Source organism: Pituophis catenifer, unplaced genomic scaffold (genome assembly GCF_029215685.1).
Source record: "Pituophis catenifer annectens isolate HBS135680 unplaced genomic scaffold, rPitCat1.0.hap2 SCAF_4, whole genome shotgun sequence".
Taxonomy (NCBI): Eukaryota; Metazoa; Chordata; class Lepidosauria; order Squamata; family Colubridae; genus Pituophis; species Pituophis catenifer.
The window spans coordinates 58,925,676-58,952,253 of NW_027256884.1; positions in this window are offsets into that span (position 1 = coordinate 58,925,676).

The following is a 26,578-nucleotide window of genomic DNA, read 5'->3' on the forward strand; positions in this document are numbered from 1 at the left end:
AAAGCAGAGTACCATTAGAGTTTTATGCACGGAAACGTTTTGGGAGTAATTGTGAATAACATACAGACAAACTGGGTTTTATAGTATTTTACTTTTAGGGAAAAGCAAAATCATAGTCCTTTAACAATCCAAGTTTTAGCCATATAAAGTGCAATATAAGATCAATCGAGGGATATAAAATCTTCTTACCAGTTTGTAGAAAAATACAAGGAACAATCAGAAACACTGGATTTGCATAAAGGAGAGAGATGAATGGAAGACTGCTTTTAACTGCCTCCTGGGCAGTTTCCAATTCTGGGTCATGCCTTTTGGACTTCAAGGGCCCCCCGCAGTCTTCAGGCAACTGATCAATGAAGTACTACATGAACACCTGTATAATAGTTTACCTTGATGATATTCTTATATTCAGTGAGAACATGGAAGAACACATCAAACTAGTTAGACAGGTACTGAAAAAACTCCTAGCAGCCAAACTTTATGCAAAACTGTCAAAATGGGAGTTCCATAAGGAGTTCTTGGACTACCTGGGTTACCACGTGTCTAATCAAGGAATCAAAATGGACCTGGAAAAGGTGAAGGCTAGACTGGCAACCCCGATGAACATGTAAGCTACTTCAAAGCTTCCTGGAGTTTGCAAATTTTTACAGACAATTCATCCCTTCCTTAGCTGAGGTTGCACTCCCTTTGATGGAATTACTAAAAACAGGTCCATCTCCAACCAAGCCAAAGCCTAGCCAGCCCCTAGCTTGGACAATGAACTGTCAGAAATTCTTTGAACAATTAAAACAGCAGTTTGCAGTGGAGCTGATCCTCCAACACCCTGACTCAGACAAGCCCTTCATAGTCCAAGCCGATGCCAGTGACATACAGTTGCAGCTGTCCTACTGCAGAGCAATGCTCAAAACGAATTAATGCCTTGTGTGTATATGTGTCCAAAAAGCTAACGGACACGGAATGCAGGTGGGCGGTTTGGGAAAAGGAAGCTTTTGCAGTGCGGTGGGCTCTCTTATCCTGGAGACATTTCCTAGAGGAGGTTAAGGAGCCTTTTGAAGTATGGACTGATCATAAAAACCTTGAGGCACTAAAGACTCCTCGGAAGCTTTCCCCCAAGCAAGTTCACTGGGCTCAGTATTTCAAATGTATTTGAAAGTATTTTAATTTCAAGCTAAAATACATCTCAGGGGGAGAAACCTACTGGCCAATGCTTTGTCCACGATGCCTCAATTTGACAGCCGACGAGAAGAGGCAGTACATGCCATGATCTCAGAAGATCAGCCAGCTGCCCAAGCACACATCAGGGCACAAACCAGATTCCATTCTGACCTCCCTGAAGACAAGTTGACAGCAGAGTTAAAAGCTGCGCTATCAGACAATGCCTGGTTCAAAGAAAACCAACTGGATTTTACGTTGTGGGAGGGACTGGCTTGGAAAGGGAGTAAGATTTATGTGCCCTGCTGCATGAGACTGCTAGTGCTAAAATGTAGTCACGACTCTCAACTAGGGGGCCACTTTGGGTTCTTAAAAACCCTCCATTTGGTTAGAAGACAGTTCTGATGGCCAAGGATGAAAACTGATGTAGAGGTCTATGTTAGAAGCTGCGCTACCTGTGCCATGAAATCACAACCGGGGAAGCTCCCTGGTCTTCTCCAGCAAGTGGCAGAACCTATGCAACCATGGGTGGAGACTGCAATGGACTTTATCGTTGAACTGCCAGAAAGCGGAGGAAACACGGTGATTTGGACTGTCATTGATTTGTTCTCCAAACAAGCACGCTTCACTGCCTGTAACGGAGTACCCTCTGCCAAAAAGTGGCAAAACTTTTCCTGAAGCACATCTACAGGCTACATGGAGTCCCACGGAGAATAATATCAGATTGAGGGGTCCAATTTATTGCTATGTTCTGGAAGGAGTTCCTAAGGTCCATTGGGTCATCACAGGGGCTTAGCTCAGCATTCCATCCATCTACTAACTAATCCATTAAAAAAGTGAACATCATGATGGAACAAGACATTGGATGTTATGTAAATTATCAACAAGAAAACTGGACGGAATTATTACCGTTTGCAGAAGTGGCTTATAATAATTCAGCACACAGTAGTACAGGGTTGACTCCTTTTCAAATAACTACTGGCATGGATTTTGTGCCAATGCCTGAATTGCCTAGGAACCACCCACTTCCATGTCCCTAACAGAATGGATGACTTCCTTGCAAAAGGGTTGGAAAGCTCTAGTAGAAGCAGCTGAGAAATATAAAACCCAGGCAGACAAACACAAGTCTCTCCAGCCACCTTTTTGAATAGGAGATAAGGTCTATTTGTCAACTAAGTACCTAAGATTGAGGCTACCTAGCAAGAAATTCGGACCAAAATTCATCGGTCCTTTCCCTATAGTGAAGGTGATTAACCCTGTAACAGTCCTGCTTAATCTCCCTCGAATCCGGAGAAAATCCATCCCGTGTTTCACAGCAGCCTTTTAAAACCAGCAGTGGGCTCTACCTTGAGACCTTTACCAGCTGCTCCCCCCCCCCCGCTTTGATAGTACAAGGTGAAACCCATTACGAAGTCAAGAAGATTCTTGACTCTAGATTGCAAGAGGGTTGGTTACAATATTTAGTACACTGGAAAGGGTACCCTTTGTCAGAAGCTACGTGGATTAAAAGTTGGGATCTGAAAGCTGATAGTCTAGTGAAACAATTTCATGATAAATTCCCTGACAAGCTAATGGGTCCACCGGGAGGGGGGAGAGTGGGTTAAGTTGTGTTATGAATAACATCTTAACCCTCTTCTTTTGTGTTTTGTCCATTTTATTTTCCAGAGCATGGTTTTTCTATCGGGGGGGGGGGGAAGATGCCTGTCAGCTTTGGAAGCCATATTAGCACCAGAAGCTTCCACACTGCCAACTCTTTGCGCTTGGGAAAGTAGGAGGGGGGATTTAGGAGAGTGATTGCAGTTAGACATAATAGCATTCTTCCCTTCAGTCAAGGCCATGGTATTTATGCATCTAGAGGAGGAGTGGTTGCAGCAGTGGAGAGTTGCCCCCGATTCAGACCAGTTTGCAAGAACCAGTAGTAAAACTAGTGGGAGGCCCCGCCCACCGCCCTGGATGTCGTCGATCAGCACATGCACAGAAGGATGGCGCATGCGCAGAAGCAAGGCACGCACGCTCACTTCGCTTGCATGCGCACACGATCCCATTGCGAACCGGTAGTAAAGGTAAGTAGAACCCGCTCCTGGGTTGCAGGGATGGCTCAAGTTGGGATGGATGATGATTGGGCCATGTGACAGACTGATGGGTTGAGGGGCTGGATTTGGGGTTTTGATTTAATGAGGGAAAACCCGGAACTCTCAGATTCGGGTTTTCCTAGATGTGCCAGTATATCTAGTCTAATAAATGGAACTTTGAGAAATGCTTGCCTCGGAGTTTTTAATTGGAGTGGGGTTTTCTGGAACGCTGATACACAGAGTGTTGACCAGGTGATGTTACTTGTAGCAGCACTGATAGATGGGATTACAATTTTTCTGGTCACTGCTTCTTTGTGTTCCTGCAACTTCCATCATTTGATTCTTTGGGGCCTGTGGTGCTGTTCATTCTTTTATGAAGTTTTATTTTTAGATCTGTAACAAGTAATTTGTGTTGTGAGGCAAGAACATCAGAGGGGATAATCTTGGTGTTGCATACCATGGAAAGGTCACGTCTTCTCAAGAGAATAAAATCAATCTGACTGCTATTTCTGCCACTGGTGAACGTAATGAGATGGTCTGGATGCTTCTTGAAAAATGTGTTGCACATCATGAGATCATTTCAGGGGTGAAATCTAAAATTTGTTACTACCGGTTCTGTGGGCGTGGTTTGGTGGGGTTGGGGGGAATGTGACTGGGTGGATGTGGCCAACTTTTTTTTTTAACTTTTAAAAGCATTTTTTCTACAACCTTAAGAGGTTGTAGAAAAACCTTTACAAGGCTTTTAGAAGCCTCTGACAATCAGGCAACTCAGCTGGGATCGCCAGAGGCTTTTAAAGGCATTTTTTTTTGGCTGAAGAGTTTGTAGGAAAAATGCTTTTAAAAATTAAAAAAAAGCCTCTGATGATCGCGTGGGTCAGCTGGGCATGGGGGGGCACAGGGATTTTTGCTACCGGTTCTCCAAACCACCTGCCGCTATCGCTACCAGATTGGGCGATCTGGTCCGAACTGGGAGCATTTTATCCCTGGATCATTTGCTTCTGCAAAGTCCAGGATTCAAAATCTATCTTCATTGCGGTTTCCATAACCTTTGTTCCCATGGCATTGGTAGCCATCCCGATTGCTTCCCACGTGACCATTCAAGTCACCACAGAGGAGCAGCAGATCTTCTTCAGGGCAGGCACAGGTTTTAGTCTGCAGTTCATTCCAGAACTGATCCTTGATGTCTTCATCAAGTCATGTTTGTGAGGCATAAGCAGAAAACACCTGGAGTCAATGGGTGAGTGTGTTGATGGTGACAGACATGAGACCATTGAAGTGTCTCTGGACCTCAGGCATGTGGTTGCGTAGATCTTTGCTCACAACAATATCAACACCATCATTGTTGGAAGTGCCTTGGTAAACCAACTTCTAATCTTCTTCAATGTCTCCGGATTTTTGTACCTTCCATCTGGTCTCCTGAAGGCATGCTAATGTATGTCTGTATAGCAGTATTTGTTGTGACCGAGGCCCAAGTAGGTAGTATTAAATGCAAACAGTTCGAAAACAGACTTTATTAGAACAGCTGAGAATTAACTCATTCTCAGCATAGTCCAAACTAAATCAAACAAAGTCTTCATAAAGTCTTATCCCCAACCTTAGTATAATTAGGCAAACTGCCAAAGGCTTCTCTTGGCAAAAGTTCAGAAGCAGAGGATGCTGAGCAAGATAAGAACCAAGTTTATCAATGTTATTTTCCAACAAAAATCCCAAGAGCCCAGCTACAAGCCAGATGGAGAAAAGATCAGAAAATTGGTATTATACAAAATGATGAAAATTTAATAAAACAAACTAGAGACCAAAGTTCAATGCATATAAAAAGATTGTATAATATATTGATAGAGATAGACTCGGAAACAGAGCTAGTTAAAGATTGTATGATAAAATGGGCACAGAATTTTGAACAACCAATAATGATGGAAATATGGGAAAAATATGGGTAAGAAATGTGAAATTTACACAAGCGCAAAGCTTAAGGGAGAACTTTTATAAAATGTTTTATAGATGGCATCTAGAGCCAAAAAAACTATCTTGTATTTATCCGAATGTACAACCAAAATGTTGGAGATGTGATTGTGAGGATGCTACATACTTTCATATTTGGTAGACATGTAAAAAGGTTAAAGCGTTCTGGATAAAAATTTGGTGGATTTTACAAACTATTCTTAAAAAGAGGTTAAAATTTACACCACAGTTGTTTCTGCTGGGTATAGTTACGGATTGTACGGTTATAGAAACTAATTTGATTTTGAATTTAATAACTGCAGCAAGATTGTTGGTGGCACAATATTGGAAGAAGCAAGATTTACCTACAATCCAAGAATGGACAATGAAAGTAACAAACCTAGCGGAGATGGCAAAAATCTCAGCGTACTTGAAGGAACATTCAAATGAAAGATACTTAAGGGACTGGAGAAGATGGATAGATTATATCCAAAGTAAATACCGGAATAAGAAGTTGCAGATAGGTTATGAATGAATATGTAGATATTTGGTGTGTTTTTAAGTAATTAAGTTAGCAGGGTAATTAGGGAATTGAAGGAATAAGAGATGCTGAATGTTATAATTACTTAGATTAGGATGGATTATGTTTGTTGAATGTTATACCCTGTAATTTGTTCTGGGAAGGGGGGGAAGGTGGGCGGATGGGAAGGGGAAGGGGTGGGGGGAGGGGTGGGGGGGGCAAGGGAGGGGAGGGGTGGGGGTGGTAGGGAAGGGGGGAATAAATATGTAAACCTTCTGTAAAACTTTTTAATAAAAAAAAATCCCAAGAGCCATTGCTGGTCTTTTAAGCCTTATGGGAGGGGCCAATCATCTCTTGGCCCTACTCCTGAGTCGTCCTCTTTGCTTGAGCTGCTCTTGCCTTCTGGCAGCTCTTCTCATACATGCACTAGGAACAGGCTCCTCCTGTTCCTCTGCCTCTCTATTGTCAGCCTCTGGAGGCTCTGGAGTCCTGTTAGGAAATGATTTTACCTAACTTATTGGGTTGGCAATATATAAACCCTCAATATAGCTTTAAGACTGCTGTATTGCTGTATTGCATCATACTGTGTCCTGATTGGTTAGCTCTGTAACCAATGTCCTTAAGAGGGAGCTAGAAACATGGTTTGTTTGTTTTTTTTACTGCCTCTTTGCTGATCTGAAATGCTTTTTACTACTCTTTGCTGTGTTTACTACTGTTTGCAACTGTTATTGTGTATGACTACGATGACTGGTAAGAAGACTTTGTTATTGGATTATCCCTGGACTATTGTTTTACTATCTACTGCTTTATCTGTGTATGACAGACTGTTTATTGGACTGTGCCTTATTACTATTTCCTGAAAGTAAACACAACTCTGTGTGTATATCTGTGTGTTGGCTGTGTTATTTCGTAACTATTCTCAATCGCTTTCATGTGCACACCCTTGCTACTCAAGGGTTGCTCTGTGAATTCCTTAACATTGGTTATGGGCCCAGGATACTGAGAGTTAGTGTGAATACACAGTACCATATCCAGACAGCTATTTTTGTGGTTTATTGTCCAAGTGAAGATGGCACAAGAACAGTTAACCAGCATATCTCTGATAACCCGGTTGGATGGAACAAACTTCGTTTCCTGGTCTATGAAGTGCAACCTACTTCTGCGTAATGAAGGGCTATGGGCTGTAGTTCATGATCCACCAGATGTAACTGCTTGGAATCCAGCAGACGATGAAGATGCAAAGAAAATAGCCAATTTTAACCGGGATAATGAAAGGGCTCTTTGTATAATTGGACTGACACTGAGTGACCAGCAGCTAGTCCATATTCATGGTGAGGAGTCTGCTGCCAAGTGTTGGGACACTCTGAAGAGGATTTATGTTTGTGATAGTGTGGGTGCACACATACACCTTACATGTAAACTGTTTAGAACTCATCTTCTGAAAGGTGGAGATATGTTAGCTCATCTGGAATTTATGAAAGGAACTTTACAAGAGCTACATGAAAAGGAGCTGAGTTTCTCAGAGCTTCATCAGGTCTATATCATTCTTTCTTCTTTGGATGAAAGTTATGATGATTATGTATCTTCACTGGAAGTTCTGACCAGAGATGAACTGACATTGACTGGCATAACTGGGAGATTGTTAGAAGAGTCCAGAAGAAGGCAAGATAAGGACCAATTGAGAAAGAGACAACCACAGGAAGAAAACCTGTCTTCAACTGCCTATACTGTTAGAAAATGTTTTTCTTGTGGGGCTAAGGGTCATATAGCTAGATTCTGTAAAAAGGGCAAGAAACTGAATACTGGTAGTCAACTGAGAGCTAAAAAGGATGTTAGTTTAGCTATATCCAGCTCAACTGAGTCCTACGGAGATAGGGCGACATATAAATCAAATAAATAAAATAAAATAAATCAACTACAACTGTAAACCATGATTTGTGGGTAGTTGACAGTGGAGCATCACAGTCTATAACTAATAGTAAAGAGAGGTTTGTTATCATGACCAAGAGTAAACAACATGTATTATTAGCAAAAGTATGGAAAATGAAAGTATCGGGAGAAGGTACTGCATATTCTTCATGTATAAATGAGCATTAACATATGTTGTATGTACCTAAATTAAAATTTAACCTGCTATCTGTGAAAGCATTGTTAAAAGCTCGGTTTGTAGTAACATTTAGGGGAGATAAATGTATAATAGAAAAAGATGGTACAAGTGTTACTGCAAAGTTAGAGAATGATTTGTTTGTTCTGAATGATGATCCATTAATCATGGCTAATGCTAACTCATTTTACAATAACACGAAGCCACATGATGAATGCATTCATTTGCTTCATAGCCGTTTGGGACATGTAAACTTTAAGATGTTAAAGAAAACCGTGGAATTATCTGACGGGATAAAACTAAAACCTTGTAAAAAATATTTAAACTGCAATGCTTGTAGCCAAGAAAAGAGTAAGGTAACTCCTGCAAACAGAGTTAATGGGTTTACAACCAATGAACCTGTTTGCAGATATCATTGGTCCTAAAAAACCTAGTTTAGGAGGAGCCTGTTATATATTGAGTATAATGAACCACTTTTCCTGTTATGGTTTCTGTTACCTTAAACCAAAGCAGAAACATTCCAGCATTTTTCAAACTGGCTGAGGTTTGCTGAGAGGAAAAAGAAACACAAGATTCTTTGCCTGGTAACTGACAATGGTACTGATAACAGGTTTGAAACTATGTTACATAAAGCTGGCATTGAACACAAGCATTCTCCCCCTTATAGACCGCAACATAATGCATATATTGAATGCAGAGGGCAAACATTGCAGGCTATGGCTCGAACCATATTGTCTGATTCTGGTTTGCCTGAGACACTTTGGGGTGAGGCAATAATGTGTGCTAACCATGTCTTGAATAACATAGTCAATTCAACAACTGGTGAATTGCCATTCACACGTTGGCATGGTAGAAGACCAGAATTAAGTTATTTGCACACATTTGGAGCCCGAGCATGGGTTCATATTCCTTCACAATTGAGGCGAAAGGGGCAACATAGAGCAAAGAAGCTGTTTTTTGTTGGTTATGAATCCAACCACAGGTCATATAGATTTTGGGCACCAGGTACTACTAGTGTGTACTGCAGTGCTAGTGCTAAGTTCCTGGAGCATGTTGGTTGGCGTAAGCTTGAGCAGGAATCCGACATGGTAAATGATAGTGTTATTGTGGATACTCAAATGTTTGCTGATAACCCTGATAATGAGATAGTTGAAGAACCTTCTATTACTGTAAAGGAGGAGGTTATAGGGGAGGTAGAAGAGGAAATACCAGTAACGAGTCCTGAGTTACCTAGACGTTCAACTCGAGATAAATGTCAACCTGATAGGTATCAAGCCAGTATAGTTTGTCAGGTGAACATAGAGCCGTCTAACTTTAATGTAATTGGACTGTATCCTGAAAAGGATCAGTTAGTTTGGAAGAAAGCAATGGACAAAGAGCTGACATCATTGAAGGAGTTAGATGTGTATGAGAATGTTGGGTTACCACCAGGTGAGCATGCAATTGGTTGCAAGTGGGTTTATAAACTGAAAACTGGTGTAGATGGGACTGTTACCCATAAGGCAAGATTAGTTGCTCAAGGATTTGCTCAGTCAGATAAGGACTCGGTTTGCACCGAGTCTGAGGGCGACTACTTTGTGAGCAGCATTAGTTTGGGCAGCTAAGAATAGTTATAAGATAAATCATATCGATGTTGAAACTGCATATCTGCATGCGCCATTGCAACGTACGATCTATATGAAGAAGCCACTAGGTTTAAATACTGATGGGAAGACTGAAGTCTTTATGGCTTAAAGCAGTCAGGTTACGAGTGGAACAAATGTATTGTTAATGAGTTAGTTGTTATGGGTTTTGTAGCTAGTATAACTGATCCATGTTTATTTAAGAAAGAGAAAGATGGTTTAGTTTCTCTATTGTTGCTATTTACTGACGATATAGCACTTATTACAAAATCTGAACACAAAGCAACAGAAATTGTTTCTGTGTTGCAAAAGAAGTTCAGAATTAGGAATTTGGGAGAAATTAAGCATTATCTGGGTCTTGATGTAGTTAAAACTAGTAAAAGTTACAGAATTTTGCAAGCCAAGAAAGTGAACCAATTACTGAAACGTTACAATATGGAGTTCTGTAAGCCTGCTAAAACATTAATAAATCAGGATTTTAAACATAGTAATATTCAAAGTCCTGTATTCTATAAGGAAATATATCAATCCTTAATAGGCAGTCTATCATATTTAAGTAATAGCTCTACACCAGATATATCTTATAGTGTGAACCAACTGGCTAGATATAATGCTGAACCTACTGAAAGGCATTGGCAAGCTGCTAAGCGAATACTTAGATATCTGAAGCAAACGATTTATTATTTGTTATATTTGGAGTCTAGTAGTGACCTAGTTTTAATGGCATATGCTGATGCAAGTTTTGCAAATGTAAATCAACATCGTAAATCTAGTCGTAAATCAACATCAGGTATAGTGGTAAAGTTGGGTAATGTTTTGATAGGAGGGTTTTTATACAAAGAAGTTCTTTTGATGGATGGGGGCAGATGGCAACTAAAGACATTAGAAATATTGTTGGAAGAAGGTATTAATTTAACTTGGTTACAGTATAATCAACTTCAATTGAGATGGAAAGAAGACCAAAAAACTGGTATAATGATGCATGAAGAAGAATTGGTTAGACATATAAAAGAGAAAGGTCCAATGCACATTAAGAGGGTTTATAATGTCTTGTTAGAAAGAGATTCAGAAAATGAACTGGTTAAAGACTGTATGATAAAATGGGCACAAAATTTTACAGAACCAGTGATGTTGGAAACATGGGAAAAAATATGGGTCCAGAATGTTAAATTTACAGTCACAGAATCTGAGGGAAAATTTGGGGGGGGGGAGAAACTGGGGAGAAAATGTATTTGTAAAACTTTTCAAATAAAAAAAAAAAGAAGTCCATGGAAATGACACCCCAGGGTCTCTCTGGTGTCGGCAATGGCTGGAGCAGCCTGAAGGGGCTCCTGTTGCTGACTTGGGCTGTCAGCAGCAAACACAGGACGTGACATAAGCCTGGACATCGTGTCGCAAGTGGGGCCACCAAAAAGTGCGGGAAACTAGATTTAGTGTCTTAAAGAGGCCAAAGTGCCCCGACATGGGATTATCATGGCACTGCAACAAGATAAATCCCTGGAGTGGCCCCACTGGCATGTAGAGCCTGTCTCGGTACTGCAAGAGTTTCTCGTGAAACGTCCATGGAGAGGCGGGCCCTACCTCTTCCTTCTGTTGCTCCACGTAAGCATCGTGCTGCTGTGCTTCCCATATCTGAGCCCTTAAATCCACTGGTTCCTGAATCACAGAGAAAGATTCTACAGGCAACATTGACTGGAACGGAAGCGGGTCTTCGATGTGGCAATACTCTGGTTTCCGCGACAGCGCATCCATCCTTTGGTTGCGACCACTGGGGATGTACTTCACGTGGAAATTGAACTGGGCAAAGAAGAGGGACCACAGAATCTGCCGTTGGTTCAGTTTCCAGGTGGTCTGTAGGAACTCCAAGTTTTTATGGTTCGTCCGGACTTCAATTTGATGTCGGCCCCCCTCCAGAAGATGTCTCCAGGCCTCAAATGCCATCTTAATGGCCAGTAACTCTTTCTCCCAGATGGTGTAATTGCGCTCGGAAGGGTTGAGCTTCCGTGAATAATATGCGCAAGGGAAGAGGGTACCGCCGGACGTGCAAGCCTGGAGCAACACTGCACCAACAGCAACATCTGATGCATCTGCTTCCACCACAAACACACGGTGGGGGTCAGGATGCTTCAAGATAGGCTCCTTCATGAAGGCCTGTTTCAAGGCCTGGAAGGCCTGCTGCTCGGGAGTACCCCACTGCAATGGGACCTTTTTCTGCAGAAGCCGAGTGAGGGGTGCAGTCAAGGCATCAAAGCCAGGAATAAAAGTCCGATAATAATTGGCGAACCCGAGGAGGCGCTGGACATCCTTCACTTGTCAAGGAGGTTGCCAACTATGCAAAGACTCCACCTTGCTCAGCTCCATGGCAATGTCCTTGGGAGAGATGTGATGTCCCAGGAACTCGATGGTGGACTGGAAAAACTGGCATTTCTCCAGTTTAGCATACAGATGATGCTCTTGAAGACATTGCAGGACCAGGCGGAGGTGCTGTTGGTGGCTCTCCTGGGAAGAAGAGTAGATCAGAATGTTGTCTAAATAAATGATGACAAACTTGTCCAAGAGGTCCCTAAAAATGTCATTCATGAAATGTTGGAAGACAGCAGGAGCATTGGTCAGCCCAAATGGCAAAATGTCCATAACAGGTGCTGAACGCTGTCTTCCATTCATCCCTGGGACAGATCCGAACAAGATTATAAGCTCCTCACAAGTCCAATTTAGTGAACACGGTAGCCTCCCGAAGCTGTTCCAAGAGTTTGGGAATAAGAGGCAGAGGATACCAGTTGCGCACCATGATGGCATTTAACTTGCGGTAGTCGCAACAAAGCCACAAGTTTCCAATCTTCTTTTTCTTTTTCTTTTGTAATGCGGCCAACTCAGGGTCTGACATCGAATACAAATGCCCCACTGGGAATGGCGCATCCAGAATCAACTCAATGGGGTAGTTGTATGGCCGATGCAGGAGCAATTGGTCCACCTCCTGCTCGCTGAAAACATCCACAAAGTCCTTGAGGTCAGAAGGCAAGGACACCCCGGTTGGACTCAGCAGCTGGCCTGCGCAAACTTGGCAGGTGTGGTCCACACATTACAGGCTCAGAAAAGAGATGAAGCTCTGGGACCAATAAATCTATGGATCATGTGTCCGGAGCCAAGCAAGCCCAAAACCACGGGAAAATGCAGGCCGGAGGTAATATAAAATGGAATGGCCTCCTCATGAGACCTGATGGTCAGGCACAAGGGTTGTGTGGCAGCCGTAATAGGCCCAGACAGAAGCACCCAGCCATCAATGGTCTCCATGAGCATTGGACGATCCACTGGACACTGAGGGACTGCATATTTGGCTGCAAAAGCCGCGTCCATAAAGTTCATTGTAGCTCCAGAGTCCACTAAGGCATGAGCCAGAATCCCCTGCAGACTATGGATAAGAAGACTTTTGCCGCCCTTGGTATTGGTGCGCACCTGACTCAGGAGGGAATTCCTGAGGTTGTTAGGCTCCGCCCAAGGGCTAAACTCCACCCATCATCCTCAGACTAATGGGGCTTGTGAAAGGACTAACTCGGTGTTGGAACAATACCTCAGGTGTTATGTAAATTACCAGCCAGATAATTGGGCAGATTTACTACCATTTGCAGAGGTGGCTTATAATAACTCCATACACAGCAGTACTGGGTTTACCCCGTTCAAAATGATGTATACTATTTTGTGTCTATCCCGGAGTTACCGCAGGAAAAGTAACAGCTACAGGTTACCTGGCCTGTAGCACATAAGGCATTAGACAAGATTCATAAAGCCCATAAGAAACAGGCAATTAAGAAATGGACTATGCCACAGGATTACCAAGTAGGTGATAGGGTTTTCCTCTTCACTAAGTACTTCCAAACTACCCAAAAGTCGAAAAAACTTGGGCTTAAATATGTTAGACCATTTCCCATTATGCGAGTTGTAAACCCGGTCACCGTACAGTTAGAGCTACCCAAAACCCTCCGGAGAATCCACCCGGTCTTCCATGTAAATTTGCTGAAACCAGTACATGCCTCCTTGATTCATCCGGACCCGACCCCCGCTCCAATTCCAATTCTCATTGAAGGGGAGCAACATTTTGAGATCAAAAAAATCCTTGATTCCAGAAAACATAGAGGTAGAGTACAGTACTTGGTAGCTTGGAAACATTTCCCTTCCTCTCAATTGGAATGGGTGAATGAGCGAGATGTTAGAACTCCGAAACTTTTGCAAAGATTTCTCAGTAAATACCCTGATAAGCTTTAAAAAGTTTGGGATTTATATGTATTATATGTATGTTGAATTTCTATCATTTCATTCTATTCTATTTCCATTCGTTCTTTTTTAGGACTAATGTCTCTTCAGCAGGAGAATGTCAGCCTCATGATGCTTGCTTGCTTTCAGCTGCCATTGTAACGGGAGGGGGAGGTATTGTAGGTATTTGGGAGGGGGGAAGCGAGCTGGTGGAGATGTCTCGAAAAAGGGAGGAAAATTCTTGCTGTCTTTTTAGCAGCTGCAGAGAGAGGTGATAACTGTCAAGGTCAACCGTTCCAGCATATCAGATAGATGGGGCCGCCTAAAGAAGTACCCCACATGACACCTTGGGGAGATTTGGATTGGACATTTGCCTTGGGACTGTGGGGGGAGAGATTTGGAGGATGCTTTCAATATGTAATTTTCGCGCCTATTGCCTCAGACTTTGCTTTTCTTTCACTGCATTCAGTTCATACTCAGTAAAAGTACCTTTCTCTACAAACATGGAGTTGGGGTTTTTCTTTCTTGAGCTTTGAATGGAGGCAAACCTGACAGTTACTTTTCTTCAGTCACCTTTAGTGCCATATCAACAGGATTACAATAACTGATGGCAAGCTGATGAATTGCAGCTTGAAAGTCAAAGTATTCTAAAGGTGACAAGATCTCATAAACACTGCACAGAAAATATTTTCCTCAGCTGAACAGAGATATCTTATCTTTCTCCTCCACCTTCCTTGGCTGCTTTTACTTTTAAAGAGCTCAACCATCCAACCAATTCAGAGTGAATTTATAATGGTATGGAGAATGGCCTTGGAAGACAGAAGGAAGAGCTATAGCCTAGATAACTGTAAAGCAAATGGTATTTTGGTTCACAGAAGCATAAGGGGAAGCATGCAGAAAGGAGCCTGTGAATAGTGAATAGAGTAGAGTAGAGTAGAGTAGAGTAGAGTAGAGTAAAATAGAATAGAATAGAATAGAATAGAATAGAATAGAATAGAATAGAATAGAATAGAATAGAATAGAATAGAATAGAATAGAATAGAATCTAGAAGGGACCTTGGAGGTCTTATAGTGCAGCTCACTGCTCAAGCAGAAAAACCTATACCATTTCAGATAAGTGACTGTCTAGTCTCTCCATTGATAGAGTGCCCACAATTTTTGAAGGCAAGCTGTTCCATTAGTTAATTGTCCTCACTGTTAGGAAGTTTCTCCTTAATTACAGGTTGCTTCTCTCTTTGATTAGTTTCCAACCATTGTTTCTTGTCCTGCCCTCCAGTGCTTTGGAGAATAATTTGACCCCCACTTCTTTGTGGTAGCCCCTCAAATAGTGGAATACTGCTATCATGTCACCCATAATTCTTCTTTTCTTTAGACTAGCCAAACCCAAAATCTGCAGCTGTTCTTCATATGGTTTAGTCTCCAGGCCTTTGATCATCTTAGTTGCTCTTCTCTGAACTTTTTCCAAAGTTTCAACATCTACTTTTGTACTATGGTGATCAAAATTGGTTGCAGTACTCCAGGTGTGGTCTTATTAGGGTTTTATAAAGTGGCACTAATAGTTCACGTAATCTTGATTCGATGCCTCTGTTTATACAATCCAGGATTGTATTATCTTTTTTGGCTGCTGCTGCACAGTGCTCATTCATATTTAAGTGATCATTCACTAGAACTCCAAGGTCCCTCTCACAGTTACTGTTTTTGAGCCAGGTCTTGCCAAATCTGTACTTATACCTTTGATTTTTCCTGCCTAAATGTAAAACTTTGCTTTTCTCCACATTAAAATTCATTTTATTGGATAAGGCCCATTGTTTAAGTCTTTTTGGATCCTGAGCTTGTCTTCTGGGATGTTGGCTATTCCTGCCAGTTTAGTATCATCTGCAAATTTGAAGAGTACTGGCCCTAAAAGGAAACCTGTGGTACCCCACTGCTTACTTCTCTCCATGTGGATGTGGTACCATTAAGGACTACTCATTGACTGTGGTTTGTCAGCCAACTACAAATCCATCTGGTGGTGATGTTGTCTATTCCAGATTTTTCTAGTTTACCAAGAAGTAGGTTGTGGTCTACTTCGTCAAATGCCTTACTGAAATCTAAGTATACTATGTCCACAGCATTTTACTGGTCTACTAATTTAGTGACTTTATCAAAGAATGAAATAAAATTGGTTTGGCATGATCTGTTTTTAACAAACTCATGCTGGCTATTAGTTTTAACTTTATTTGCTTCTAGTTGTTTGCAGATCTGTTTTATTATTATCTTTTCCAGGATCTTCCCAGATATTGATGATTGGTCTGTAGTTTCCTGGGTCTGTTTTTTTTCCTTTCTTGAAGATGGGACCCATATCATCCCTTTTCCAATCCTCAGGTACTTCCCCAATGCTCCAGGATTTTTGAAAGATATGGTACAATGGTTCTGAGATAACATATGTTAGCTTCTTCAGAACTCTGGAATGTAATCTGTCAGGTCCTGGGGATTGATATTCATCAAGGTCAGATAGGTCTTCTCTTGCCATCTTCTTGCTTATTTTAATTTTTATTTCTAGTTTGTCTTTTACAGTAGTTTTTTGGGGCTAAAATTTCTTTTTGCATGAAGACTGATGCAAAGAATTAAGCAGCTCTTCTTTCTCCCTATTGCCAGTTACTTCCTTGCCATCTGCTCTCTTTAGTGGACCTACTGTTTCCTTGATTTTTTTTCTTGTTATTAATATGTTGAAATAAACTTTTTTCATTTTCTTTGACTTTTGTTCATTCTTTGTCTTTGTTCGTTCTGAGCCTTTGCTATCCTGACTTCATCTTTGCATGTTCTAGCTATCTGCTGATAATCAGCCTTAGTTATGTGTCCCTCTTTCCATTTTTGTGCTTGTCCTTTTTGTCTTTTAGTTTGTCAGAGAGATCTTTGTGCAGCCATGCTGGTTTCTTCTTGGATTTCTTGCTTTTCTTTTTCAGTGGTATTGTGCTGGTTTGGGCTTTTATGATTGTGTTTTTCAGTGTTTCCCACATTTCTTGAGTTGTTTTCCCCTTTAGGATTTTCATCCATGGAATCTTTCTTAGATTCTCTCTGAATTTGTTAAAATCAGCTCCTATGCTCTCTCTGAGTTTGTTAAAATCACTGGTTGGATTATTTTCTATTGCTTGTGTTTGCATTATATTGAATTCCAGTATTACGGGGTCACTTTCACCCAACATTCCGGCAACTTTGTGAGATTTTAAAACATCCAAAATTTATGCTCACTAATTTGACAGACAACTCTGATGTACAAACAAAGAAGGTTTATTGAATTGCGTTTGCAAAGGCAGGCCTCCATGTCCCTTCCCAATTTGGATTGAGATCATGAAGCACGTTTTTCAAGTTTCACACCATGCATTTATACAGTTCCACACAATATACATCATGCCTAAGATCCCTTACATTCTGTGTTTATGACAAATGTGATTACCCCTGCCTTGTTACAACAGGATCTATCATATCTTGTCTTTTACTATTTGTCCAGAGCGTGGGCTTACTTCCTTGAAAATTCAGATCGAGCTGACACACAGGGATTAGTTCTTTATCATTTGTGTCTTTATTTGGCCTTGCTACTGAGGCTTGCAGTAAGAGTTATTGACTTAAAGTATTTTATAATTCTTATAATACATTTTATAAAAGAGTAACTTTCCATCCATTCTCACAACTTCAACTCCCTCTATCACTTCTTCTACATTAGTAAGAATTAGGTCCAGTATAGCTTTCCTTCTAGTTCCCTCCTCTACCTTTTGGATGACAAAGTTGTCAACTAGGTTGGTTAGGAATTTGTTTGATCTCCCACTCACTGCAGAGTTTGTGTCCCAGTTGATAACTTGATAGTTAAAGTCTCCCATTACTACTGTGGTATGCTTCCTACATACATTTGTTAACTGGTTGGCAAAGAGTTCATCTATTTCTTCTGATTGGTTGGGTGCCCTGTAATATACACCTATTGCAATGTCACCCCCTCCTCTTTTATATACATTCTGGAGGGCTTTTATCTTTGATCATGTGTACTTCTGTAGTTATATAGTGATGTCTCACATATAGTGCAACTCCACCTCCTTTTTTTTTTTGTTGTTGTTGTTGATCTGTTTCTTTTGAACAATTTGTATCCATCCATCAGTATATTCCAGTCATGGGTTTTGTCCCATGTAATGGCAGCTATGTCGTACCTACTCTTGTGTACTATTGCTTCTAGTTCATCTTGTTTGTTTCCCAAGCTTTAAGCATTTGTATATAAGCATTTAATACTTTTATTCTGTGTCTGGGTATGGTTCTTGCATCTCTTAGTTGTTGCTTGAGGGTTGTTTTTTTTTCATCACTCCCTACCCAATTGTTTGATTTGTTTTCTTAGGATTTATGGTTGGTTTTGTGTTCTAGAGATTCTAAAGATTGGTCATCCTCCCCCCACAATTTTAGTTTAAAGCCATTCTGATGAGTTGGGCCTATCTCCCAAAGTCATTCCCCATACCATTACAAGATTACAACTGTCTCAATGATAAACCATCTGAGTTTCGTTGTTTTATAATTCAGCACTGCTGTTAAAGGATACTTATAATGGCATGAATACACCAAAATAATTATAATTTAATTTTAGTTCTCTTCTAAAAAGAGATGAAATTTGAAAATTTGGACTCTATTTTGTTGTGTGTACTTTTTAAAGAAAACAATGAATCTTTCTTCCTTCCTTCCTCCCTCCCTCCCTCCTTTTTTGTCACAATCAACAGGGAGCTATCAACCATCATCATTATTTTTTCTTCCAGAAAGCAACAGTTTGGGATTTTGTTCTTTTTTTTCCCTTTCCCCTTTTTCTGTTTACATAGCAATCGACAACAAAACACTGAGGAATGAGATTGGATCATTATGACCCAATATCCTTGAGAACTTGAGAATGTAGATCTGAACATAAAAGCAAAAATATGGTACAAGGAGAAACATTATATTGATCCTAAATGTAAGGAAGTGAGTAAAATCATTAGGAAGATAAAATCTAAAAATACTTATAATCTTCTGGCCACATTTGAATCAAATTTTATGAATAAATGACACAATTTTGTTAGAACTTTGATTTCCACAATAGACAGCTGATGTGCCATAACAGATAGCAGAATATATCAGAAAACAACTCAAGTTGCATTAGTTTTCCATCCATTCATGGATTAAATTCTGTACATTGCAGAAAGAACTACACATCTCTCCTCAGTTTGTAGTGTTCTGTTTTTTCCAACTTTCAACATAACCTTTACACCTCACTTAGTTAATTAAGCTGTTTCCCAAACAATCTAGTAATCTACCCTTGCAAATTAATATCAATGCCCAATATATTTATATCCAGCTGCACAGTGAAAGTTGTTTTATCATAGGGGGCATTGTTTCTTTTTGAATGTGGATTTAATATATTTTTATGCCATGATATTGGTCAGTGTTAGGTCTGTCTAGGCCAGTGATGGCGAACCTTTTAGACACTAAGTGCCCAAAGTGTGCATGCACCAGTGATGGGTTTCTACTGGTTTGTCCCAGTTCGGGCGAACCAGTAGTGATGGCAGTGGGAGGCTCTACCCACCCACCCGGATGTCATCATGGATGCTCTGCGCATGCAGAGTTCCAAACCTGTAGTGAAGGTAAGTGGAAGCCATTACCGGCATGCACATGCCCAAACTGAAAGGTGTGTGTGCGCACAAATGCGCACCTGTGCAGACATGCGTGCATGCACAGCAGGGACCCGAAGACTAGCTGGCTGGCAAGAAGCGGGGGCATCCCAACACTGGCAGCATAGCAAGAGGTAAGATCTTTTTCTTTTGTAAACTTCTGTTTTGTCGTTTGTAGGGAAACAGAAGCTCATGACAGAAATGCCATGGAGATCTGACTTGGGGCGACAACGCGCATGCCAGCAGAGAGGGCTACATGTGCCATCTCTGGCATGCATGCCATAGGTTCGCCATCATGGGTCTAGGCCATTTCTCAGATTTTAAAGAAGAAGATAATTTAATAGCTGTTGTCAGATGTTTTCTTTCCCCTTGAATTACATGCAATGTAGGGCATGGCAGTATTTGCTGAAAATGATGGCATCAAGAAAATACTTTATAAGAAGGGCAAATTATCCTTCAAGAGGAACTGAGAAAATCAGTACAATTGAAAAGCATCTGTGTTGATTTTATAATTTAGTGTGATCTGAACTCAATATATTTTGCCTATAAAGCAGAACACCGCAAAATCCTTGAAGCAGCACTATCTGTAGACATTATGCACTGCTTAGCTTTCCATTCAATAGTGGTGTAATCAACTGTAAGCTCAGTGAAACAAACAAATATACATAAATATATTTCATTAATGGAAATATGAACTCCAGAACTTCTCATCATAACTTCAGAAGAAAGAAGAACTTAATAAAGTCAGATGAAATGCTGCTAATAAAGGTAAGAATAAAAAATTAAAAGACCTAATTTTATAAATGGTGATAGTATCATTCATTAAACATTGGGTATACCATTCCTAGATGTTGTTTTGGATGGTGGAGATTATACAGCTTCATTGCTTCACTTAACCTGATGCAATGATGGGCTTGATCACAAGGTCTAGCTTTCTCATGTTCTAGCTTTGCTTATGCATGGTGCAAAGTAAATTGTCCTATTCAAAAGCTCTTGGCTTTGGACCAGATTGTTTTTGTAATTTTGCTTCAAGGAGACACCTTGCTCCTTGCATCTTGGAAAGGTTCATTGTTCTAATATGGCTTTTGAAACTTCACACAATCCTTCAGAGTAGATTTTGTTTCTTAACAGACTTTGATAAAGCTGTGAGCACATGCCCCAGGAATCTCACCACCCGGAAGAAGACTTGAAGTTTCTGAAAGGCAATTCCTCCTAACAACCATGAGACTGATAAAATTAAAAAAAAAAAAAAACCTAATATGATGACTCATACAATTACTTGTGTAACTACTGTTACACAACAGATTTGTGGATTTGTGAAGGATGAACCACACATGTTTGTGAACAACTGGACCATCACAAAGAATTTAGCAAATAAATGCAAAGAAGGAAGTCAGATGAATAGTAATGATAACTAGTACAGAAAGGATAAAATAAATGATTATTATAGCTAGACTTGGATATCAATACTTCTTTTTCATTGTTATTGCTACATATTTCTATTCTGCATTTATCTTGTACGTTTCCTATCTCCTGTTTTTCCCACAAAAACTCTAGAAGTTGATTTGGGCTAAGGGGGGTGGAGGGGAAGGTAAAGGAGTCCTTGTGGATTTTACTCTGTTAATCATTGCCAACTCTAGGGGGCAGTGCTCATCTCTGTTTCAAGGCCATTGAGCCAGCACTGTCTGAAGACATTTCCACATTCATGTGCCCAACATGACAACACAGAGTACTTTACCTTCCCAATGAAGTGGTACCTAGTTATCTACTAGCATTTGCATGCTTTCAGACTGCTAAGTTGGCAGGAGCTGGGACAGGGGTGGGCTGCTACGGGTTTGCCCGGGTTCAGGAGAATCCATAGCTAACATTATGGCCGGTTTGAAGAACCTCCAAATCCCACCCCTGGATGGCCCTGCCCCACCCGCCCCACCCCACCTCTCCCAGGAATCTCCACATGATCTATTTTGGATGCGAGGTAAGTGCAGAGCCTGTGCAGAGACTTGGAGAGGGGGAAAAACCGGCCCTGCTCCAGAGGGCCTCCAGAGCCTGGGTGTCTCTATGATGGGTGTCTCCATGATGCTTGCTTGCTATCAGCTGCCATAGTAATGGGGGGGGGGTTGGCATTTGGGTGGGGGATGTTGCCCTGTGTGAAAAAGTAGGGAGGATTGCTCCTCTATTCTACTGCGCAGCTCTCTATGGACTTGTTTATGCCCAGTCAAGGTCAACTGTCTGAAAATACCAGATGGACCAAAAACACCTGAAGATGCTGCCCCAATTGGGATGGGGATTGGACATTTACCCTGGGTCTTTGGCGGGAGGGATTGGGGGATACTTTCAATATGTAACTTTTGTGCCTTTTGCTTCAGATCTTGCTTTTCTTTAGTTGCCATCAGTTCATACTTGGTAAAAGTAATTTTCCCTACAACATGGAGTTGGGGTTTTTCTTTCTTGAGTTTTGAACAGAGGCACGCCTGACATTAAGCAATATCTGCTTTATCAGCCATCCTGGAGAAATCTCCACCATGGGGGTTGAGCAAAGAATGTCTAACCAAGGAAGCAACCATCAGGAAATGGCAGCTGCTGGGTCGAATCCCCCCCCCAGTCCCATCATGGGTGGAAAGAGTCAGAGTGGATGTCTGAACTGCAGATTGAAGAAAAGCCAGTCCGGGCCAAATGGTCACTGGGCGTGGGATGGATGGAGGCTCTGGAGGAGATCCCCCCTGGGGTGACAGCTGCCAAATGCTGGCAGGGAGAGGCTGCCTGGCAGGAAGCTAACAAAGACCTCCTGCTGACTCAGGCGCTGCATCTCCTGTATGAAGCTCTTGAAAGTTGGAGAGCCGGTGAAAGGTATACCTTGCCTGCACATGAGGAAGCTGAGCAACTGGGGGGTGGGGGGGTGGGAGCCAGAGCCCCTGAAAACCCAGATGAGATTCATAGAGCTCAGCCAAAGCCAGTGCAGCTTGCCAGTATTCAAGCAGCGGCTGCAGCCCAGGTCCCCCCGGTGGGGGAAGTAATCCCCTGGAGGCGCCAAATTCCAAAGGTTCCTCAGTTAGGAGTAAAATACTGAGGAGATCCCAAGGCTAACCCAAGTTTTGAATCATATGCAGGACAGGGGTGGGTTCTAAATTTTTTTACTACCAGTTCTGTGGGTGTGGCTTATTTTGTGGGTGTGGCTTGGAGGTCATGTGACTAGGTGGGCGTGGCTAGCTGGTCAGAGTCATTTCTGGAAGGTCCTCGCACTTACGACCAGTCCTCGCACTTACGACCAGTCCTTGCACTTATGACCCAACTCATTTGTTTGCTTTTAACACTGATCAGCTGTAGGACGGCCCTTTGAAGCCCCGCAGCAAGAGTTTAAACAGTTTTTTCCCCTCTAGTCATCAGCTGGGACTCAGGAGGCAGCAATAGATTGGGGGTGGGACCAAATAAAAGGTAAGAATAACGTGGGTGGGGGGGTGGGGGGTGGAAGGGCGGGGGGGAGAAGAACTGGTTCGGTGACGTCATATCGTCACTGCTACCAGCTCTTCCGAACCGGACCGAACCGGGAGGAACCCATCACTGATGCAGGAGTACGGGGAGGATTTTATCTCGGAGGCAGCAAGGGTGAGGTGTGTCACCATGGCCCTGGAGGGGACCGCAGCTGAGTGGATGGTGGCCCTTCATAATGAGGATTCCCCACTGCTGAGGGATTACAACTCGTTTATGATGGCCCTCCAAGTGCTTTTTGATGACCCCCTGGCTGAATGAAAGGCTAGAACCAGGATGAGTCCCAGGGGAGGAAATTGGTGGCTGAATACACCCAGGAATTTCACCTGCTGGTTGTCCACATGAGAGGTGGTCCCCAGAGGCCCTGATGGGATGCTACAAGGATGGCCTCAATGAGGACGTCTACTAAGGCTGTTGTTCCCAAGGTACCCCCCGAGACCTGAAACAATGGTATGTGTTGGCAGCTGATGTGAAAATTGACCAGGCCAGAGAATGGTACTGGGGTGGCCGCAGCTGAAACAAGCCTTCCCCTTCTTCCCCAAAAGAGACCCCTAGAGCTGCCAAAGGGGGGCCAGTATCCAAGCCCAGATCCACAGCATGCTTCAGATGTGGGAAGGAGGGGCACTGAGTTGCTGATTGTTTCTCCAAACCTGGCACCAAGCCAACCCCTGCCGAAGGGAAGAGAGCAGAGAAGCGGCCAGCAAAGAACTGCAAAATGACCGTGAAAGGTGTGGATGTCGAAGAGTTTGCTCCTCCAGGGCTGGAGGAGTTGGGAGCTCCAACCACCCTGGGGGACAGTGAAACCAAGTCTAGCGATGACCCCCTGGTAAGTCAGTACATAGGCCCCATGACCATTCCGGTGGAGTTAAGGGTGCCTTCATCTGGCACCTATGGGAAGATGGGACTCTGGGTGCACTAGGTGCATAATCAGCCCAGAGGTGGTGGAAAAAATGAGACTGAGACTTAGGACAATGAAAGTGCCCATAGCGTTTCGCCAGTTGGATGGGTCAGTAGCTGGGGGGGGGGGGCAGCCCATTTTGTGACTGAACCAGTTGAGATGCGGATGTGGGACCACCAAGAGACTTTGAGTTTTATCATAGCCCCTGGAATGGAACTGCCCCTCTTGCTCGGGTTACCCTGGATCTGGAAATAGAACCCTCATGTGAATTGAAGGAAGGGGGTGTTGTGCATCTGCTCCACCCAGCAGGGGAAGGAAGGGGGAAAACCCATTTGCATAACCAAAGCTGTGAAGGAGCTGGCAGAGGCAGTGAGTGAACACATTGCTCTGGAGGAAAAAATCCCTAAGGAATATTGGGACCACAGGGAGGCATTCAGCGAGAGGGCTTCAGATGTTCTCCCACCCCATTGCCCCATGGTCTGCAGTATAGAAATCCTCCCAGGGGTGAAACTCACTAAACCAAAGATCTACTCCATGACCCCTTGTGAGCTGGAGGAATTGAGAAACTTTATTGATAAAAACCTAAAACGGGGTTTCATCCAACCAGCTAGGCCACGAGTGGCCACCCCGGTGTTGTTCCATGAGAAAAAAAGATGGCTCTCTTCACTTTTGTGTGGATTACAAAAACCTGAACACCATTTGTGTAGAAAATGTTTACCCATTACCCCTGATGAAGGACATGTTAGCTCACCTGGCCAAGGGGAAGATTTTCACTAAATTGGACTTGAAAGAGGCTTACTACCAGTTTTCAATTAAGGAAGGGAATGAGTAGAAAACGGCCTTCAATTGCCTTTGGGTTGTTTCCAGTTTAGGGTGCTCCCATTCGGGCTACAGGGGGCACCGGCTGTGTTCATGCAATTGATAAATGAGGTGCTATGTCTTTACAAGGGTGTCCTGGTTTACCTAGATGACATTCTTATTTACACTGAAACCATGGGAGAACATGTGAAAATAGTTCATTCAGTCCTGAAAAAACTCAGGGCTGCTGAACTGTATGCCAAGTTGTCAAAATGCAAATTTCACCAGACTAAAATTGACTATTTGGGTTACCGCATATTGCATGAGGGTATTGAAATGGACCCAGAGAAAGTCCAGGCAGTCATGGAGTGGGCGGCCCCACGCATCTACAAGCAGCTGCAAAGCTTCCTAGGCTTTGCTAATTTTTATCATCAATTCATTCCCTCATTTGCTAAAATTGCATTGCCTATTACTAATCTCCTAAAGACAAAGGGGGAAGCAAAACCAAGGCCTAGCCGCCCCCTTGAGTGGACCATGGAATGCCAGGCAGCTTTTGAGAAGCTGAAACAATTGTTTGTGGCCGAGCCCATCCTTAAACATCCCGACATGGATGCCCCTTTCGTAGTCCAAGCTGACGCCAGTGACATAGCTGTGGGGGCAGTACTACTTCAAGAAAATGCTCCAGCCCCACAATTCCGTTTGCCACTAGAACAGCGAAAATCAGCTGTTCTAGCGGCTTGAAACTCTCCCCCAGGGAAAAGGGGGGAGAGAAGAGTAGAAGGGTCTGGGTAGAGCTCCCCTAGACCCCCAGGCTTTTTTTTTTAAGCCTGGGGTTTGCAGGGTGAGAGCTCCCTGAAAGCCCTTCAGTGCTTCGGATCCGGGACGATTCTGCTTTAAGCAGAACAAGGGGTCGCAACCACACCAGCAGCGCAATTTTAAGGACTAAAATTTGAACCTGGATACTGGCAGAGCAAATCAGGAGAACAAAAAAAAATGCAAGTATTAAACTTTAACTCCGTTTAAAAGAAAAAGGGGAAAAAAAAGATGGCGCTTAAGGGTGTTTAAAACAAAACTTATAAGTGAAAGTGATCGTTAAAGCTGTAACATTGTAAAAGCTACTGGATTACGTGGCAAGAAAAAGATTTAAAGTGTTAGTGAAATGAAAAAGACTATGGTATTGACCTTAACTACTTTATACCTCTAAATTGAGTGGGAAATTATTGGATTTATTGACCTGATAGCTGAACAAACTTAAACTGGGAATTGAAATATGGCTGACATCAAGGATGGAGGATTATTACTATATGAGCCAGCAAATTCACAAGTTGTGACTGTGGAGGTTTTACAAGAACTTTTAAATTTCTGACTTCCGGGTGGCTCCGCAGGACTTCGCTGATGTCCCTACGTGGGCGTCTGATCCCCGGTCTCATAAAAGCCCCAGAACAGCTGAAAAACAGCTGTCTGGGGCTTGAAAACCCTCTCCCCGGGCAAAGGGGAGAGAGAAGAGCTGGCAGGCAGAGGTAGAGCCCCCCAAGTGCCTTAGGAGAAATCCTGGGGAGCGAAGGACGAGGGCTCCCTAGAAGCCTGCCAATCTGCTCTGGACCTGGGAAGACTCCGCTAATTAGCGGGCTAGAAGCCGCGACCATTTCTGCTGACAACAAATGAGGGATTTTTAACATTTTTAATTGCTGCAGGCAGAACAAGCCAGGAGAAGTCAGACTGCAAGTATTCACACTTAACTCCAAAGCTTTGCCTCCTTCGGAAGTAACAAGTTAGCAATTTGCATCAAAATGGCGATTGAAACCTGAAAGGGAGGGGTGGAGAAAGGGAAAGTTACAGAAAGTTTCATTTCCCTGGCAGCCTCTTGCCTGGAAAGAATTGCTGTGCTGAGAGAAGGAGGATTTTAAACGTTAATGTACGATTGGGAAAATTCTTGGACTTTGATGAACTTTTCTTTTTGACTTCTGAATAAAATATAACAATTAATTTAAACTGAAAATGGCCTCAAAATCTGTAAAGACTGTTCCTATTAAAGGAACTGGGAGTGCTGGAAGCTCCCCAGCTCATATCCCTACATTGCAAGCCT